This window comes from Notolepis coatsorum, assembly GCF_963971535.1.
Source record: "Notolepis coatsorum genome assembly, chromosome: 5".
NCBI classification, from domain to species: domain Eukaryota; kingdom Metazoa; phylum Chordata; class Actinopteri; order Aulopiformes; family Paralepididae; genus Notolepis; species Notolepis coatsorum.
Genome location: NC_140169.1, coordinates 121,932,700 through 121,952,202, shown reverse-complemented (window position 1 = coordinate 121,952,202; position 19,503 = coordinate 121,932,700). Strand labels below are relative to the sequence as shown.

The 19,503-nt window shown below is 45.8% G+C and overlaps 1 protein-coding gene across 1 annotated transcript in view; it reads left to right on the top strand.

Moving 5' to 3' along the window:
• Window positions 1–19,503, top strand: part of LOC311228327 (cyclin-dependent kinase 19-like) — a gene marked incomplete at both ends in the record, with an annotated part of 184,626 nt that overhangs the window by 151,281 nt on the left and 13,842 nt on the right.

The window sequence follows — 19,503 nt, the reverse complement described above, 5'->3', positions numbered from 1 at the left end:
GGACCTTCTAGCTGTGAGGCGACACCATTCAGTGTCATCCCCTGTTGACTCTACTGGCAGTTAGTAGCGAGTTAGTAGCGACAGTGGCTCGGGAGGTAGAGCAGTCTTCTGGTAATCCGGTCGTAATCGTTTCCCGCTCCTCCCGGGCAGCGTGTCGCAGTGTCCTTGAGCAAGACACTTAACCCATAACTGCTCCCGATGAGCAGGTTATATTATCATATAGCTTACACTCTGCTCTCTAGTGGAACTATCCATTTATCCAATCTAACAATGAATAATTTTTCTCCACATGTACACACCCATCCGCCTGGCCACACCCACATCCGCTCCTCTACATAAGCGGGGTCGTGGCCACACTAACAGCTCCTTCCCTATTTTCACCATCGTAAAGTGCTTGTATACACCACTTTAAGTTTAGTGCTGAAATAGTTGTTGGAAAGGAGCTACGTTGACATTGTATCTTTGTTTTTTTCTCTCTCGCAATTTTACGAAAAAAAACTAAGAGATAATGTCTTCAACGTTACCCTCCACCAGCGCTTCACTATCACTGCGTCCTCCGTGCGTCGTGGGGCATCTCTGGCTCCGCGGTCGTGGCAGCCAGGTCCGCCTGGGTGGCGCCCGGTGGTGAGTTTGCCTCGTCGAGGGGCCATTGAGCCTCCATCTCCTGTGAGATGGCCGTGTTCCGGCCCTGGTTCCCCCGCCAGTGGACAGTCGGCCGATAGGCCGGCAGCTCCTCTGGTGGCTGAGGATTTGCGTCGCAGACTCTTCGCCTCGGCTTGCTCTCGTCGTAAGGCGGCGACAAGCAGGGGTGAACGGCCTGGTTTTAGTGTTGCGCTGGAGCCGGACGAGAGTTCTCTTGCCTCTTCTCCATTTCCGATGGAAACTGAGGATTACATGGAGGGGGCGGGAGCTCTTGTTCGAAGCCCCAGTAGAGACGTATCACTCTCCCCCTCGGGGAGTGGCAGGGAGTGCTGCGTCTCCTTGGGGTCCCTTGTACTCCAGGGTTGGGTTAGAACCTCCGACCCCGTCGGACGTTGGCGCCCGAGGCAGCCTCCCGTACGTGAGGGACGCGAGTGACGTGGAGGGAGGTACGCAAGGGGAGTTGCTTGCCTTGTTCCCCGAACTCATGGCTCCCCTGTTTACCCCTGCCCCCCCCCCCCCCCCCCCCCCCCCAACATATGATTTTTGTTATAAATAAAAAAGTACCTCCTGGTGAGGGACTGTTTTTTGTTACAAAACGTGTGTTTATTCACTATATATTGGGGATACGATGTATAACCCTCACCCAGCTGTGGGGTTGTGTGTTTGCTTAGGGAGTAGGACAATTAACTTGAATTTTATATTTCTGGTCGTTATATATACGTGTGCTTAGCAAGGCCTGTGGCTAGCACTCGGTCGAAAGATTTGTCTTCTCTCATCATGAAGAAGACGGTGTTCTTCTTGCAGTAGTAAGAGTGAACTTTACCTTTTTTATCGCGTCATATGGGACCCATATCTGTTGTCCACCGTGGGGTGCAGATCTGCTGTTCTGGTACCCTGAAGGACTTTGTGCTTTTCCGGGGGGAAAATGCCGGATCGGCCTGGGCGTCGCAGGGATTGATGTTATGGATGTGTTTGTCATAGGTATGTCACTACGAGTTGTCCTTCACAGTGTGCTTGGTCCATATTGTGTTGTACCTTGCGCTGTACTAAGGGGACTGGTCCGTCTCCATTCGTTTTCACCCCTCCCTACCCCTCTGGCATCCCTGTGTACGTCCCGGTCCGCCGGGCCCAGGTCCGGACTCGTTCTCGTCTACCTGTTGGCCTGGGTTAACCCCTTTTGAAAACTACGCGCAGTTGTGTTTCTGAGTTTTTTCTTGGGGGGTTAAGGGAACAACCGCCTCCTGTTAAACTAAACTTAGGGGGGTGGTTGATTCCCCGGTGTGTTGGTAGCAGAGTCGACTCTCGGGTTGAGGCCGGGCTTGACCCCGTCTGCCTGCGAGTGTGCCCCCGCACCTTTCATGACGTCTGCCAATCATGTCAGCCTTCTCTTGGACCTCGACCTCTCTAAGGGGTCGGGTTTGTGGAGGCTGCGACATGGTGCACAGCATTCCGAGCGTCCCTTCCGCCGGGGTGCTGTTTTCACAGTAGACCCCTTAGGCGCCTGTCTAGTCCGCAGTGCTCCGGGCACAGGTCGAGTTATGCTCTTGGGCCTGTTGCCGGGATTGAGGGATCAACCTCTTGGGGGTTGTCTCCCCGGTGCGCCGACTGGCCCCACAGTATTGTGCGGGTGTAGCCTCTATGGCAGGGGTGGCCAACCCGCGGCTCGCGAGCCACATGCGGCTCTTTGCCCGTCAATGTGCGGCTCTTCCATCCATAAATTTTTTTTATTTTTTATTTTTAATTTTTTTATGTCACTCATTCCATAAGGACGTAGAATAAACATTTAATTTTTTTTTTAAATGGTCCATTTGCATGTTCTTGGTATCTGAATCTAGGGACATATATGGATCAGTGTCAAAAATAGTGTGTCTGTTACTAGGCTTGAGTAAATTGTAATGAACCAAAGGAGAATATCAATTCTATTTAAAAAAAAAAATAATTATCGTTGACTGTGAATAACACCATGCTAAAATTGACCAGACCTGAAAAATCTAAGCAAATGAATAAAGGGAAGATGATTAAACAGAAGGTTTTGTAGATACAGTACTGAATTCTGCCATCTTTTTTATAATGTGAATTTCTCCACCATTTTTCATCATATTGCAACACCGTTTTTTGCAAGACGTTCACAGAAAGGTAGAGAAACTAACTGCGTTCTGTTTTATGGCAATAACGTTCAGGTTTGTGGGAGATAATCCCAAAAAATAAGAGAAATAAAAAAGTTAATCCAGAAGTCAGATGATTGACAGGGGCTGGTGTGAGCTGGGTAGGGTAGTTTTTCGAAATTTGAAAGCCCTGAGTCTCTTCCTTCAAAAGACTACACTCACTTTTAACGTGATGCTGAAAATATACACTTTTACTGTATATCTCGGGCTTAAGAGGTTAACCATGTGAGGCCCAAATTAAAAAGACATTAGCAACTTCAGAGGCCAGAGGGTGGGACATATAAACACATTTACTATCAAATAGCATTGTGAGGCTGAACAACAGGACCAATTGACTATACATGTGCTTAAAGGGGAACTATCTTATAAATGGCCTTTTTCAGTGTTTACCATTGTTTCTTAGCTATGTGGACTTATATTAATAGGATCTATGTCTCTAATTCTCATATTGGCGCATTCTTCCAATTCTCCTCTCACAATATTCACCCTCACTGAGTCATCTGAAAATGTGCATATCTGTGATGTCAGAGATTTCTCAGCTGCATAATAATGTGGCAGTTGATGTGGCAGTTGGCACCAGGCCACACAGTGGTTGGAGCCCAGCCTCAAAACGGCTTAAGATCTTGAGGTAGAAAAATGCGGTTTTTGAGTACTTGATTAGAAATACAAAACATTGAATTTTTTTTTGGAAAAAAACCTAGGTGTTCCATAGACTCACAGGAATTGTGTAAAAGTGCCCAAATAGTGAAAGAAATAGTAAAATAGTTCCCCTTTAAACATTTTTAAATAAACATTCTTTTTTTAAATGGCTAAAAGTGATTTTGTAATTTTGCAACCGTGGGTCTCACAGGGTACTTTTAACCCTATGAGGCAGTGGTGGACTCAGGCTGTTTGAAGGGCAGGGGCGAAAAGAAAAAAAGGGCACCTACTGCACAACATGGGACCCCATCAGTGAGCAAAAAGCTATGATGCGTCATGTATGGTGAAATAGTCTTCATCCTTGATTAAGATTAACATTAGTATAACAGACAATCCAGATTAATAGTATAACCACACCTCATACGATAAAAACACACAGGGAACAATACACACAATTCATTCTTATGATGAATTGAAAATGGGGGACCCTGATGGAAACAAGACGAAAGTCTTTCTCAGGTCTGCATCCTCTTAACAATTGTATGTATTGAGCTGTACTGTACTGTACCCATTCTGCAATCTGTTAATAAACTTTTCAATCAATCAATCAATCACCTTTAAAATGTTTATTTCACCTCATTGTCGTGTTTGAAAAGTAGATTTATCATGGTGTTTGAAAAGTAAATGATCATGGTGTTTGAAAAGTTAATTATCATACCTAAACCATTAATGCAGTGGTAAATGTATCAATGCTAAAGATATCAGTGAGGAATATAAATATTTGGGAAACAGCATTTTAATATGGTCTGGGTTGAAAAATAGTGAACCTATTCACAACATATATTTTACAGGATATAAAACAGTTTAACAGTTGAAGTTAATTCGAGTGCCGTTGAGCTTCTTCCTTTCTCTCTCCTAACTCTCCTTCTCTCCTCCTGCCCTCTCCTTCTGTCCTCCTATACTCCCGTTCTCTCCTCCTGTACTCCCCTTCTCTCCTCCTGTCCTCTCATTCTCTCCTCATGTCCTCTCCTCTCCTTCTCTCATCATGTCCTCTCCTTCTCTCCTCTATCTCTCCCTCCCCCATCTCTATCTTCCCCATTCTCTCCATTAAACATAATGTATTGTACCACTGGCTGGATCAGTGGGATATTTTAATGGCAACAGGAGAGCATTAAAGTTATTTGTTGTTGTGTCGTTTGAATAATTTCTCTCCCTATCATCATTTTCATCCTCGCTTTCTTTAGCATCTCCATGACCGTCTTCATCATCATTTCTCTCCATAGCATCTGTCGTATAATCCTATACAAATCTAAGGTTAATTGCAGCACAAGGAGGTCGCTAACTGGAAGGAGGAAAAAGATCATAAGTGATAGAATTTGGTCTCCTCATCTGACTTCCAATATAGCCAGCAAGGAATAAACGTGCAGTCCAGACGGGAGAGTTCGAATTCAAACTCATGTATTTATTTGTCTCGGCGGCCCAGAGTGAATAAAAAGGTTGCTTTTCACATACAAGGATTATCAGAATACATTAACATGTCTGTTTTGAACAAAGGATCAACAAGGTTTGCATCTCAAAACCCCAACATGTACATACAACAGTCATTGTTAACATCAATGAAAATAGAGAATCTACTGTAAGCCCCTTTTCATATGAGTAAGCCTGGTTTCTAAGATAAATATCTTTACATTCTATTCTACCCAACCATGGGGCCATCCAGCTTACTTACATGAAAATCAGCCGACAGCATTCTCTGGGTTGGGAGCGGGGAGCCGCAGACCTGGCGGCGGTCTGGGCTCCTAAATTAACACTATGTTCGCTCTTAAATACTATCATTTTCCACCAATAGTAGCACATTTTAATAATACGTTTGGTCCAATCCGGTTGGTTCTTCTGTGGGGGTTGGTGTCAATGGCCCCCTCCTCTGGGCTGTGGCGACGTGATTGGACAGAGAGGGGGGGGGGGGCCTGCCTGTGGCCCCCGTCGGTGTCTCCTCTGAATGCATCAACATTCCTTCGTATAACTGTGATAACTATACCAGGATTCTTAATTCTAAATATCTATATAGATGTTTTTATTGATTTCTTTAGAGTTGTCAATCCAATCAAAGCCAATCAAGTATCATGCTTTTTTCATTTAACTTTGAAACATGTCCTTATTGATTAATGATCTTTAGTCCTGTCTTATACTTATCAGAGCCAGTTATCTGGTCTCTGCTGTCGGCTGAAATCTGCTATCATTTGGGTGTGACTTTTCAGTTCCTTTGTTCTAGTGTTGCTAGTGGGGGTTGAAATAACTGTTCCTGCTGTTATCTGATGCAACTGTCTCTAGAATCGTTCCTCATTTAGCCCTGCAGCCCACTCTGCTGCTAAAAAGTATACAAGGCATAATATTATGGTTTTCTAATTATTCACACATATTAGTTATGGAATTCAAGGTCAATATTACCACACATCATCTGCATTCTCTTTCCTCAACTTCTTCATAATTTCTCTCCATAGAATCATCTGAATTTTCTCTTTCCTCCACTTCTTCATCATTTATCTCCATAGAATCATCTGCATTTTCTCTTTCCTCCACTTCTTCACCATCTCTCTTCCTGATATCATCATTTCCCTCTTGAATATCTCCATTTTCATTGTCTGTACTGTCTTTATCTAAGGTGGAGTGTTACGGTGGGGTAGGTATGTTGGACCCAATTGCAGAGTTGAACATAGGAGGCGGAATGCGATAGTTGTTCTTTCACAATTAAACAGTTTCTTTATTGTGAACAGGAAGCATAACACGATAAAGTAAATACTTTGAAACAGGTAAATCAAAGGGAAGACGTAAGTCTCCAAAAACGAGGAAGTAGTTCTAAACTCAAACTGAGAAATGTTTGTAGGGCCAACATCCACACGATAATACATTTATTAATAAATGAATACTAAATGGACTAAGCACAACACCACTCTTGGTATCACCATTATGCTCCCAACATGAGCGATAACAAATGCTTCAGGTAGTACTCACGCCTGTGGACAGTGAAGAACTGACAAAGAGAGAGGACATCAGGTGAGCATATGAAGGAGAGTCAACACACAGCAGGCGTTAATTAGCAATCAGGACAAATTAGAAGAGAGGAAGGGTGAAATACTCCTGGGTGGCGCTAGGACTTTTACTCCTACAAGAGAGCAAAAGGCCCAAACATTACAGTGGAGCAAATAATATTTGTTTTATAATAGTAATATAATTGTACTGTATATAATATTTGTACTGTAGCCTACAATGTTATAATTGTATTATAAAATAATATGTCATACAGCACTACCACTAGCCCTCTTGCCTTGATTGGAATAAAAAGGGTCTATGGTTGGTCAATTTAAATGTTTAAGACAAAATGTCCTGTCCAAAATAAGCATTATTGACCATGTTAGCACCAGATTCTCAGTTATAATCCAAACTATGGCTCTGTGAGACAAGCTTGTAGCTAGTAGTGAGGACTTACAAATACATACCTGTATCCTTATCTCCTCCCTTGGGGACATTAACGTGTGTTATCGGGCCTTACAAATAAATTTTATTTACTATTGTTGCTTTGGACAAAAAATGTCAAAGAGAAGCATTTTCAGCTGCTTTTTAATATTCTTCTGATTTCTTTCTCTCCTTAGAGAGAATCATAGAATATAGGCCAATGCTAAACCCACTTTTAGGTTTACTACCACTCTTAAGTTAGCTTTAAAAAGCAATTCACACTGAACTTTAAAGTGCTATGGGTATATTTTGTGCAAATTATCCAAAAATAATTTTTACACTTTATTTCTAAATTGAGAACACAGGTTAGCATAGAATCAGCTAAGCAAGGTAAGGTTTAGTTAGCTAGCCGGGAGCATGTCTATGTTCCCCGGGTCCTATGTTCCCCGGGTCCTATGTTCCCTGATTGATTGATTGATTGATTGAAAATTTTAGACCACCAGCCCTGATTCCAAACTCTAACCTTAACCAACTTCGAAAGAGGGCCTAAGCTTAACCAGTTCGAAACAAGGCGGACATTAATAATGAATAAAATAATAAAAATTTATAAAATGTTCAATCAACATAGGACATAGGACCCGGGGAACATAGGACCCGGGGAACATAGGGATGATCCCAGCTAGCCTACAGTAGCCTAGGCTAAAACATACCGCCAGGGCCGGACTCATGGGGAAATAATTCAGGCTGGGAAATATAGTGCGAAATATAGTCCCAGTCAGGCCACTTTTTTAGCGGGGGGTCCCCCACCAGGAATTGTTTTAGTTTTTTTGTGGGCTAGCATAATGTCAAGTATTAGCAACAACACTGATTTCGATGGATTTCTTTTTTTTTTATTGTCAAATTAAAAGAAATACTCACTCTTACCATTAAGGAACTAAATTGCACTCTTCAAAAACGCCATAAAAATCTTTTATTCAACTTCCGCCCTGATCATAACCACCACATATTCAATACGTTTTCGAATTTTAACCCTTTAAATGCCAGTTTGTGTGATGGCATCACAAATTATTGTTAAAAAAACACAAAAAAAATATAATATATCAAATGCAATATAGATTTTTCTGGGGGGGATTATTACAGGCTAGCATGTGTCAATGATTAGCAACAACACTGATTTTGATGGATTTTTTGTTTTTTGTAATGTCAGATTTAACAACAACTCTTTTCAGAAAAGTGGTAGTATTTCATTTTTAATCTGACGTTACAAAAAAACAAACATCTAAAAATGTAAATGGTTATGATCAGGACTGAAGTTGAATAAAAGATGTATGACTGTTTAGACTGCGTTACTCTCTGTCTGTTTACTCTCTGTACTCTCTGTCTGTTTTTAATATTTTAGGATTTTTTTTGCTATGCGACTTACTGTGAAGCACTTTGGTTGACGTGTGTGTCATGTGTCATGTTGAAGTGTCATGTCTAAATGTGCTATACAATTAAATTAGATTGATTGATTGTCACAGTGATCGCCTGGTTGTTCCCCACTTAGGTTATCTAACTATTGCGTCGCTGCAACTAGAAACACTGGCCTAGCCTGCTTCTAAGTTATGTGGCCTGAATTAAAAAAAAAAAATATATATTACATATATATATATAATTAATTATATATATTTTTTCATCAGCAAAGGCCAGACCAGGCCAGAAAACTCCCGGTGCTCCCGATGGCCAGTCCAGGCCTGCATACTGCCATCAATAAAAGCACTTGCAGTGTACATACATTAGTATTTAGTAATGCATAATTGGTAAAACAAACTCAATCTTTGCAACTTCAAAGAAAGCTTGCTGTATTACCTACCTCACACACAGCAGTAGGGTGCAGGGTTACAGCTCAGACTGCATTAAGCCCTCTGGCATCTGAACATTCAAGAGGGGACGTGTCTAAAACTGACAACTTAAATGGATGGAATATTGTAGTGACGGTGCTGCTCAGAGTTGTGCCTCAAGTTCCCAGCATGCTTGGACTTTGTGCCTCAGTTAAACTAACTTACTCTAACCTAACCTAAAGGATACATTGGGGGGAAAATAGGGACAGTGCAGATCGAGAAATATCAAAATGTTAGCTAGATATTAGCCCATCGGTTCCTTGCAAAAACTCGGAAAATATTTGCTAATGGCCATATAATGTGTTTAGAATATAAGCAGGGTTTAACTATTTTGCAACACCCCTAGACTGTCTTCATCATGGCACCCACTTTGGGAAAGCCTGCCCTAGTAACCTGCATCACATTTTATCCACTAACAGAGCAGTCATTAAGACACGTTATAAAATATTCTTGCTATGTTTTCACCACTCAATAGGGCACTTTAGCATGATGTTTTTCAACCGTGGGGGCACATGGTCAAGTTTAACCATTGGAGGGGCACCAATGGGCACGTCCTCTCATTTTCGCCACTCAAAAGGGCACTTTAGCGTGATGTTTTCAACTGTGGGGGCACATGGTCAAGTTTAACCATTGGAGGGGCACCAATGGGCACGTCCTCTCATTTACGCCACTCAAAAGGGCACTTTAGCGTGATGTTTTCAACTGTGGGGCACATGGTCAAGTTTAACCATTGGAAGGGCATCAATGGGCACGTCCTCTCGTTTCTTTCACTCAAAAGGGCACTTTAGGTTTAGCGCAATGTTTTCAACTGTGGGGGCACATGATCACATTTAGACCATTGGAGGGGCACCAATGGCACGTCATCTAATTCTTTCCACTCAAAAGGGCACTTTTGCGTGACATTATTTAACCGTGGGGCACATGGTCAAGTTTAGACCATTGGAAGAGCACTAATAGGGCACACCCTCTCATTTTCCGCCACTCAAAAGGGCACTTTAGCGTGCATTTTTCAACCGTGGGGGCACCAGGGGGGGCAATCGCTCCCCTTGCCCCCCCCCTGAGTCCGCCAGTGCTGTGAGGCCCAAATAAAAAAGACATTAGCAACTTCAGAGGCCAGAGGGTGAGACCTATAAACACATGAAGGGTGCCGTGACTGAAAAAAAAGGTTGAGAAACGCTGGTATATGGTGTGGCTCTTTGTGGTACCACAGTCATTTTTGTGGCTCTTAGGCTTTGACTGGTTGGCCACCCCTGCTCTATGGAGTGCTTCAGGGCGGCATGCTGTAGGGGGGAAGGGCCTGCTCTTGGATTGGGCCCTGTCCGATACGCTGGCAATGTGGGGGGTGGTGTCACCAGTGACCGTCTGGTGGGGTCTCGATGCTACGGCATCGTTGGCCTCACGGGCCCCCTTTTTTCGGGGGGTCTTGGCCCTCAGGCTGTTCCTGGCCCTCAGGCTGTTCCTGGGGCTGGGTCCTCCTCCGCGCTCCGCTGCTAAGGCCTTGCCACGGGGTTGGGTTCTTAACCTTTGACCCCATGATGTTGGGGGCTGTGACAGGGGTGTTTTTCTTCCCGTTCGTTCCCTAGTGGCATGTAGGATGCGCGCCTGAGTGGTCGCGGGTCCTTCTGTGTGAAGGTAAGTCCCACGATCTGCTCACCCTGTGCGTTTGAGGTGCTAAACCCTCTTCGCACAGTCGGATCCGATTCCCTCCCGTCCCCCTATAGGGGGGTCCGGGGGCTCGGGTCCTCCCCGGTTCTGATGGTTGTGGGGGGCCTCAGTGGGTACATCTGTCGAGCTTCCGGTCTGCTCAGCTCCTGTGTTCCACTAGAGAGCAGAGCGTAAGCCAGGGGTCAGCAACCTTTTTGACATGGAGTGCCTGTTTGAAATATAGTTGTAACTAGTGTGCCTCAACAATATTCCATGCATCGTAATTTCTTTTTCTCATAATCGGGTCTTTTTAATGATAATTTGTACATTATTACATCATTATTGTTATTGTTATTATTATGATGGTTGTATCAACCCTAAATCTGAGTTGGGGGGGGGGGGGATGCAATGCAAACAAACAGCTGCATACAGTGCGACCATTTCACTCACATTTGCCCATTCATTTTTGGACACATCAAAATGTACGTGTGCTGTCATAGCTCCACCTACAGGCCTAATGGAGAACACCAGGATGTGAATGGAGGGTAAATGTGAGGTATATCGTGTAAATAAGTTTTGATTGATCGCAAGACTACACTGTAAAAAGAAATATAATAATAAGTTACCAGAACTTAAAAATATTGAGTTCAGTTACTGTGCATTAAGGTTTTCAGTTTTCAATCCATAATAAGTTAACAGAAAAATTATTGTCATTGTTTTAAGAACACAAGTTGACTTGGTAATACTCACATTTTGAATATTTTTTTTTAACATGTGCAATGTTCAATGAAATAGAAAAATAAATAATACAATTTGTTGATTAATCCCACTGGTCACAATGGTGACCGTAATAATGTTTTTGTTATAAGGCTCTGCAAATGTTACTGAATGATGTAGCAATGTATTTCCAGCTAAATTGAAATAATAAACAAATAAAGGGTCTCAATTAAATATGTGGTAGTAAAAAGAACCTGTGGGAGGATTTCAACAAGATAAATGCGACAACAGTGCAAAATATTTCACTATAATATTTCAAAGCAAAAAAAAAAAGAAATTATAATTTTCATTTTTTTTTTAATGTTGCCCCCTGTGCCTATGCAAATGCCGCCGCGTGCACGCGTGCCTAGGGTTGCCTACCCCTGGCGTAAGCTATACGATATATAACATACGGTTATCCTATAACCATAGTTATGAGTATAGCGAGCGCTCTGCACTGACTCACTGAGGACCCCGTGGTCTTCGCCTTCGGTGGTGAAAGACTTGGGAAGGAGCTGTTAGTCTGGCCACGACCCCGCTTATGTAGAGGAGCGGATGTGGGTGTGGCCAGGCGGATGGGTGTGTACATGTGGAGAAAAATCATTCATTGTTAGATTGGATAAAGGGATTGATTGAATTGATTGATTGAAAACTTTATTAACAGATTGCAGAATGGGTACAATACAGTACAGCTCAATACACACAATTGTTAAGGGGATGCAGACCAGAGAAAGACTTTCGTCTTGTTTCCACCAGGGTCCCCCATTTTCAATTCATCAGGACATATATGACATACATGACATACAGATAGTCAGTACTGCTACATCTATACATTTATGACATACCAGATTTGCAAATACAGTACTGTTTGTGATACAGAAGGAGTCAAGAAAAGGGAGTATATACATTTGACGTAGAAACTGTACATTGGAGGAGGTTGGGTGGGGGGGGGTTGGGTACACTGGGATATTGACAACCATACTGGGTAATTTACATTGGAGGTGGTTGGGGGGGGGGGGGGGGGGGGCACACTGTATAAACAAGCAAAACTGTACATTGAGGGGGGGGAGACTCTGTACAAACAAACAAAATTGTACATTGGACTATTGACAAAACCATACTAGGTAAATGACTGTACATTGGAGGGGGTTGGGTTAGGATATTTACAGGGGCCAGTGTTGAATTGCAGTCTCCCGTAGGTGTCTCTTGAGAGAGGTTTTGAAAGTGGGTAGTGATCCACATTCCTTTACAGCTTTGGGTAGGGCGTTCCACATTGATGTGGCATAATTGCGAAACGTGTTTAGTCCCTTATTTGAGCCGAATCTGGGTTTAACATGATTTGTGGAGCTCCCTCTGGTGTTGTGATCGTGGTATTCACTGACCTTTGGGAAGTATTTTGCCATGTACATGGGTACCTTGGTCGTGTAGTGTATCTTGTAGACCAGGCCCATTGCAAGTTGCTGTACTCTGTCATCTACTCTAAGCCATCCTAGGTTGTCAAAGTGGGCAGGGGTGAGGTGGGTTCTAGGAGTAAGGTCAAGCAGTAGTCTGACCAGTTTGTTTTGAGATGTTTGTAATTTTGTTTTTAGCGCCTTTGAGGTGCTTTGGTACCATGAGGTGCAAGCATAGTCGTAGTACCCCTGAATGAGTGCTCCTGCCAGAGTCTTCAGGGTATTCTTGTTTACCAGAGAGGAGATCCGGTACAAGAATCGAGTTCGTTGGTTGACTTTTTTTATTACATTGGATGCCATTTTGTCACAGGAGAGATTAGCCTCTAGGATGGAACCCAGGTAGGTAATTTCATCTTTCCTTGTGACAATATTGTCACCCACTGTAACTGAGAAGCCGTCGGTCTTGCTGAGTTTGTTATTTGAACCGAAGAGAATGGACTCTGTTTTGCCCATGTGTAATGATAGTTTGTTATCAGCGAGCCATATGCAGATTCTGCCTAGTTCCGAGCTGAGGGTTTTTTCAACCTGTAACTTGTTCTTGTCAGAGACCAGCAGGGCTGAGTCGTCCGCAAACAGGAACAAGTTGCAGTCACAAGCTGACGACATGTCATTTGCATAAATTAGGAACAGTAGCGGTCCTAGTATGCTTCCTTGTGGAACACCACAGCTCACTGTGAGAGGGGGGGATAGGGTACCGTTTACCTCCACCATCTGTTCCCTCCCCTCAAGGTAGGATTGCATCCAGCTCACTGATAGACTATCAAAACCAATTGCTTTTAGCTTGTCAATCAGAATGGAGTGATTGACCGTGTCAAAGGCCTTTTGTAGGTCCAGCATGACCATGCCGCAGTATTTGCCTGCGTCCACCTCTTGTTTGATGTGGTCATTCAAATAGAGAAGGCATGTGTCAGTGGAGTGGGATGTTCTGAAGCCAGATTGGAATTCGTAGATTAGATTTTTTTCCGCTAGGTACTTTTCGACCTGTTCGTAGACTATTTTTTCCATGACTTTCGAGATGGAGGTGAGAATAGAAACAGGGCGGTAGTTGCCTGGGTCTAATTTGCTGCCCTTTTTGTGCAGAGGGGTCACCCTCGCAATTTTGAAGTCCTTGGGGACGTGTCCCTGTTTTATGGAGAGGTTTATTATGTGTGTGATGATTGGGGTGATGGCGGCTGCTGAGTCTCTGAGGAATTTGGAGGGGATGTTGTCATGGCCAGTGGCCTTGTTAGGTTGGAGGGCGCTCAGTTTATTGAGTACCTCATCTGTTGTTACCATTTCCAGCTTGAAGTCGTCCTTGCGGACCCCTAGGTTTTTGTAGTAAGCTACTATGTGTTCTACCCCATAAAGCCCTGAGTGGTAGATAGTTCTGGTGCGGGTCGGTCGGACAGACAGGTGAGACATAATGTATACTCTATCGATAATAATAACACCCAGACAGGTGAGACATATGTTACTCTATTGATAATAATAACACACTGACAGGTGAGATATACACTCTATCAATCATAATAACACCCTGACAGGTGAGATATACACTCTAGCAATAATAATAACACCCTGACAGGTGAGATATACACTCTATCATAATAATAACACACTGACAGAGAAGGAAAGTATAATTTAAGAGTTTTTTTTTTTTTTTTTTTCACTTTTTCTCATCATTTTTCAATTTTTCTCCCATCCCAATTTCGTATTGCCAATTCTCCCCTCCCCTGTCTTGAACGTTGCTAGACTATGCCCCCCACTGGTCTGTTGTAGTGAGGATAGAAGCCTTGCATCACGTGTCCCCTCCGGTACACGAGGAGGCAGCCTGTTGCATCTTTTCACCAGACAGCGTGGACTCTCAGTGGCGAGGAGTAACGCGTGGGAGGCTGCCCCCGATACTTCCTGTCTCTGCTGTGCAGGCGTCACCCAACCGACCTGTAGGAGTCGCTGTCCACAACGTCCAATCCCCACCCATCGACTTTCCACCCGCTGACTCTGCCAAATGAGCCAGGGCCGGCCCAAGTCGAAGGCAATGCTGAGACTGTGATTCGATACCGGAGTCTCTTGCATTGGTGACGAGCGCAATCTCCGCTACGCCACCCAGCTGCCTAGGGTTGTGTATTCTTAAAACATGTAAAAAGGTGTGGCGGCTGGGTGGCGCAGCGGACATTGTGCTCGTCACCAACGCAAAAGACACCGGGTTCGGCTGTCGGCGTTGCCTCCGGCTTGGGCCAGCCGTCATACTAACTCAATTGGCAGAGTTAGCGGGTGGAAGTCGATGGGTGGTAATCTGGACGTTGTGGACAGCGACTCTTACAGGTCGGTTGGGGACGCCTGCACAGCAGAGACAGGAAATGGCGGGGGTAGTGTGAGCCTCCCACATATTACACCTCGCCAATGAGAGTCCGCGCTGGCAGGTGAAAAGATGTGACAGGCTGCCTCCACATGTATCGGAGGGGAAATGTGATGCAAGGCTTCTATCCTCCCTACAACCGGACAGTGGGGGGCATATGCGAGCAACGTTCAAGACAGGGGAGGGGAGAATTGGCACAGCGGAATTGGGATGGGAGAAAAATAGAAAAAGAGAAGAAAAAGTGGATAAAAAAAAAACATGTAAAAAGGTAAGAACTAATGTAAAAGTTAGATGTGTTTTAAATTTTGGGAGTTAAATTGTGGAATAGCCTTAGTGACGGGTTGAAGTTGTGTACTTCTCAGGGGAGATTTAAAAAGGCCCTAAAGGATAAAATAATTCAGGAGTACAGTTCTGTATCGTTAGTGGCTTAGCTTGGCATCGCTACTGCACTATCTCGCGTACGTGCACGCGTACTGAATAAACCACAAATGTACCTCTAATACCAGTATTAGTCTGACCACACCCCTCATCAGCTTACCTTCATAAGCAGGTGTGTGGTCACCTGCTCTCCTCCTTCTCGCTTTCACCACAAGGAAGAGGTGCCTCGGTAGATCCCCACACTTGACACCATGATGGAAGAAATTGGATTAGGAACAGCTTGGGAAACAAGGATACGTTGACATCATATCTTTATTTTCTCTCTCACTATTTTCGAGAAAATACGGCGATATTGTCTTCGTACTGGAGTGTCTAGAAGATGATGATCATTCTACAAACCCTCCACCGGTTTTCGTATTGGGAGCACGCCGCTGCATGCTTCTCAACTGCAGTTCCTTGCTGTGTTTGTTGGGGTGAAACCTGTCAGGCCACAGCTGAACTGTCGGACATGCCGCTGTTGTGAGGAGCGGTGCGTTCCAGGTTGGGTGAGTAGTGTTTGCTGGCGGGCTCCACTTGTCTGTTAGTGCTATGGGGGCTACTTGACAAAGTTTATGGAAACCGGCCCCAGGCTAGGGTCCTTTGTTTAGCCGTCTAGGCGACAGAAGGCCTTGGTCTGGCGACCATTATAGTTTTAACTAGTGGGCCGCGACCATTGACACTGGTGATCCCTGTGTGTTCTGGACGAGTGGATTCTCTCTGTCACCGTGTTAAGACCCCATCTTTCATATCCAAATGAGAGTATTCCTTCACGAGGGGATATGTGCATGTAATGTGCGATAGCGGCAGATTCATGTTCAAAGTCAGCTATACAGGCCAGTTGGTACTGTGCTGATTCCGCCGGACGTGTTACTGTCACCGTTGTGAAGCGGTGTTGACGTCTTGTTTTCTCTTTTCTCTTAAAAAGTGAGGAGGGTTCAGAACGGCGGCCTGTCTGGGTGAGTGTTATGTCATTGTTTACATGTTCATAGCTTACGGTTAGCCGGTCGGTGGCCTGGCGCGGGGTAGCTTGGCTTCTCGCGCGCCGCCGGGAGCTCGCTCCTGATCGCGTGCGTCGTAGATCGGCGTCTCGCGAGCGGAAGCAATAGCACCCGAACGGTTGGAGCAGCCGTTAGCTTGATGCTATTCTGTTGAACGTGCTTTGATTTTTAACATGTTTTACACTCTTGACCACGACGTCATCCTTGACAGGGGATGTTCGTCGACCCTGCCTGAGCCTAGACGGGGATTGCGTCAACAAAGAGGACTGTAGCGACTGGTGGAGCGGCGACGCTGCCCGGATCGAACAACACGGGACGGCTGTGTTCTACGGTGGCTTGTGACTGCACTTCGCTGATCTGCGTTCCGGGCAGGTACGGGGTTGGCCAGACCTCATAACACGTCTTCTGGTTTTACCTTGCTAAATGTATTGTGAATAACTGTGTTTTTTCCCAAAACGTGTGTTGTTGCAATGCATTTGAGATACGTTGCGGGTTGTGTGTGAGCTGTTTTTGTCACTGGCAGCTTCTCCGTGCAGGTCGTGATGTATTGATCTGGTTGTTGTGTGAGAAACATCATGGTGTTTATGTGTACCGTGTACTCACTACTAAGGCAACTAACCTATGAAGCTATGCTTGGTGACGAGTGAGTAAAAGAATGTTCTTTCTCAGACTGTAATGACAATGAACAGTGAGTTCACACATTAACAGGTTTTCCTGTTTTAACTGGCCGTATTGAGGGTAAAATAGGAGGATTGTGTTTCCCCCCCCGGTTCCCTGGGGACTGTATCATGGGTGTGGGGTCGTAAAGGGGTGAACTGGTAACCTTTCCTCTCCCCATTGTTCTGTCGGTCAGGGGTACACCCCCTGTCCTTCAAGGTTCCCGTCACGTGGCGGTTCGGCACGTTACGGGGGGGGGGGGGGGGGGGGGGAGGGAGTTCCTGGTCCCACGGCCTGGTATATTGGGCGTGTGCACCGCAGGAATTCCCCCGCCATAGAGTACGTCACCGTGCGCGTCTCTGTTGGTAGGACTTCCGTGTGCTGTTCAGGTCCATGTGATGGATCTGTTTTCAGGGGGGGTGGTCAGGGCTCCTCCTCACCAAGCGCCTACTCAGGCCTTCTGTGAGTTCGGACTCCTTCTTCCATGTGAGGAAGCCTCCATCAGAGTACAGAGCCTTCCTCCTCAGATTGTCAAAGTGAGTGGACCCTCTAGAAGGGTCCTTTTCTATTGTATGTATATTCGATTCAATTCGTTTATTGAGTGTGTATGGGTTCGGTGCCTCTTCCCCGGAGGCCCTAAAACCAGTTTTTTACATGGCTCAAGGTGCAATATATTCTTTTCAATCTGTACAGCTCGCGTGGGAAGTCTCTCTGGGGATCCCCGTCTCTTTCCTATGGGAGGGTGGTGGGATGTAAAAATGTGAACATTTTTTACCCCGGCTGTGTAGACTGGGATACATACTGTTGATGCTTCCTTCTTTCTATTCCAGAAGTGTTGGAGTTAGGGAGTGTCACACCCCTCTTGTCGTTCCCCTGGGCGCCTTGGGGATTCAATGACAGGTCTAAATAGCCTGTTCATTGATGGGGGTGTGTCCCGACGCACGTATAGTGCTAGCTCGCTGTAAACAGGCGATTGACTGGCACGCCTTAGTTGCTTGTGGTTGAAACAGCGTTTTTATAAAGCAACTGAGATGGGGGTTTTTCCTCTTCCGGCGACCACATCCCATGACCTGGGTGGGTTGTCGACGGATTCTCGTTCATGTCTGGGGGATGATGACGGGATGGATCTGAACATATGTAGTGGGGTCTCACGCCCTTGGGGTGGGCCACCAGGCGCGGTTCGTCCCGACGTCTGGGTGGCGCCTTCTTTTCATGTTAAGATCAACACGCATATCTGCCCTTCTCCTGGAGTAGGCATGTCGGCGTGGTTAGGGCACGGGACTGGTTCTGGTCACGCTGGTCCAGATCAGTTGAACCCGTTGTCCGCCGGGGATGCAGATCTGCTGTTCTGGTACCCTGAGGGACTTGGGCTTTTTTCAGGGGGAAAAATGCCAGGTCGGTCTGGGTGTCACAGGGTTAAGCGCTATGGAGACCCTGGTTGGGTATGTTTTTACTCAGCACTGTCGTCATGGCTTACAGCCATGCCATTCTGTACGCGCTCGATCTCGTCGGATCTCGGCCGCTACACAGGTTGGTCCTGGTTAGTACTTGGTTGGGAGACCGCCGGGGAATACCAGGTACGGTGTGCTTAGGGGCTGGTTCTCCATTATTTTTCGCTCCTCTCTCACGCATGGCGAAGAGGGGCCTGTGGGGGTGGTTTTTTGACCTCCTCTGGTGACCCTGTGCTTCCCGTACCGCCAGGCCCGGTCCGAAGTGATGTTTGCGACCCGTAGGCCTGGGTTAACCCTTTTTTGGAAACTGAAACACTTGTACTGCGGTATAGCCGGTGTATACCCGCAGGTGTGTTTTGGAGTTTTTTCTTGAGGGGTTATAGGAACAACCACCGCATTGGGTAACACCGAGGTGGTTGATTCCCTGGTGTGTTGGAGCAGTGTCAACTCCCGGGTTCACCGTTTGAGGGTGCCCCTGCACGTTCATGACGTCTGCCAATCGTGTCAGCCTTCTCTGCCTCGACCCCTCTGGGTGGGGGTTGTTAAATGGAGGCTTGGTCATGCAACACCGCCAGCTTACGCTCCTTCCGCCGGGGCGGCTGTGTTCAGCTGTCCCCTCTGGCGCCTGTCTCGTCCGCAGTCTCCAGGCTAGGGTTAACAGCCTGTTGCCTGGTTTTTCCCCGGTGCGCTGCCTGCTTCCGTTGGTTAACCTTTTTTGTGTGCTTACGGCCATGCTGACTGCCTATTCTGCAGGGTCAGTGTGCCAGGCGGTGTACTATTGGGGGGACGGGGCCCGCTCGGCTTACGGCCATACCGACCTGAACACGCCCGGTCTCGTCCGATCTCGGAAGCTGGGCAGGTTCTGGCCTGGTTGGTTCCGCCTGGGAATACCGGGTGCAGTAACTGAGGGGCCTTTGTCCGAATACGCTGGCGATGTGGGGGGCGGGGCACTACGTGCCCACCTGGTGGGGTCTTGATGCTGGCATCATGGACTTCTCCGGGCCCCCATTCC